Source organism: Octopus bimaculoides, chromosome 13, assembly GCF_001194135.2.
Source record: "Octopus bimaculoides isolate UCB-OBI-ISO-001 chromosome 13, ASM119413v2, whole genome shotgun sequence".
NCBI classification, from domain to species: Eukaryota; Metazoa; Mollusca; class Cephalopoda; order Octopoda; family Octopodidae; genus Octopus; species Octopus bimaculoides.
Genome location: NC_068993.1, coordinates 17,894,842 through 17,896,497, shown reverse-complemented (window position 1 = coordinate 17,896,497; position 1,656 = coordinate 17,894,842). Strand labels below are relative to the sequence as shown.

The 1,656-nt window shown below is 32.5% G+C and overlaps 1 protein-coding gene across 1 annotated transcript in view; it reads left to right on the top strand.

The window, feature by feature from the left end:
- Positions 1-1,656, top strand: part of LOC106880493 (uncharacterized) — a 60,413-nt gene that overhangs the window by 33,332 nt on the left and 25,425 nt on the right. Inside the window, exon 2 of the mRNA XM_052972365.1 lies at positions 1,114-1,244. The gene's annotated coding sequence lies outside the window, so the exon portion shown is untranslated. The remainder of the gene's footprint in view (positions 1-1,113; positions 1,245-1,656) is intronic.

Sequence of the window (1,656 nt, the reverse complement as noted above, 5' to 3'; positions counted from 1 at the left end):
AAGTTTAAGTTTAAAATAATAATGAAGATAAAATTAGTACATATTTAACCGGTGTAATAGTTAAAGCTATACTATTTAAAGCTAAAGACGTTTATTTAATTATGATTAAAGATCAATTGAATAATAGAAAAATACAAGATTATTTATTTCTACAAACGTAATAATAAAAAAATATGAATGAAAAAATTATGAATGGAAAAAATTATGAATGAAAAAATTAGGAAAGAAAAAATTATTAAGAATAAAAGGTTAAACTTTATATATATATAAAGTTAAACTTTATATATATATAAAGTTTAACCTTTTATTCTTAATAATTTTTTCTTTCCTAATTTTTTCATTCATAATTTTTTCCATTCATAATTTTGAAATATAATACACATAGAAATATATCTCCACAAGTCTGCAGTACACACATAAATACAAACATGTGTAAAATAGGAAACCAGGACATAACTTATACGTAATAGACAAATATATGGAACATTTCAATTGGGCCTGTTTTGATGGGATTTATCTCTTATCCACTTCATGCTGAGAAATAGAAAGGAAGAACCTACCCTTAAATGCTCCTTTTGAATGTACATGTTTGCAGTAAATATGGTATAACTTATAATTTACATTTGCCACTTAAATGCGGCTAACCCCTAAGGGTGAATGCTACAGTAGCTTGTAGCCCCAGGAGAACATCTCCTCCACCTGGCTATTGACACACTTTCTGTGCCCTGTCGGTATTTGCAAAGAGAAGTCATCCTTCCCATCGTCGACCTGACGTGATACGCACGGACCCAGGTTTCTGGGTATTTACCCTTCTGGGTCTGTGCGTATCACGTCAGATCGACGATGGGAAGGATGATTTCCCTTTGCAAATACCGACAGGGCACAGAAAGTGTGTCAATAGCCAGCTGGAGGAGATGTTCTCCTGGGGCTACAAGCTACAGTAGCATTCACCCTTAGGGGTTAGCCACATTTAAGTGGCAAATATACTTCACGTTGTCGTGCTGCTACTGTTTATACCTCATTCAGAGATTTATTATTGCTTGTAATTTATATTTATTTCTGAAAGTATATTTGTACTTATATGGATATTTTTATGCTTGATTTTTTTTGTAGATAATACTTTTACATTATCCTGGAAACAACTTGGAAGTTTTAAAATATACACACAAATCAAAGCCCAGCCCTTCAAAGATTCATTCTGCTTCTAATAAACCAAGTATCATGGACAGTTAAACATGCAAAGGGTTTGTATCTATTGCAGTAATTCAACTCAGTACCACTTATCTATTATCCAGCAAGATAAAAGCAAGGCATTATATAATTTTATTCTTCATCATCCTCTTATATATTATTTATTATGTGTGTGCATGACAGTGAATCTTTTTCTCAAGTGTACATATGTAGATGGTTTGTTACATACATGCAAGATATATGTGCATACGTAAATATTTGGAAGTACAATAGTTGTGTCACTGTGTGTTTGCATGTACGAGTTAGATAATGTATGTGTGTGTGTGTGTGAAAGTGTATTTTATGAGTCTCTATTATCGAGTGTGTGTGTGTGTAAAACTGAAAGGGGCAGCACATATGCTAGAACACAACAACCTCCTAAGCAATCCGAGTGCAGATATGAATAGCATATGGGAACCAGTATTA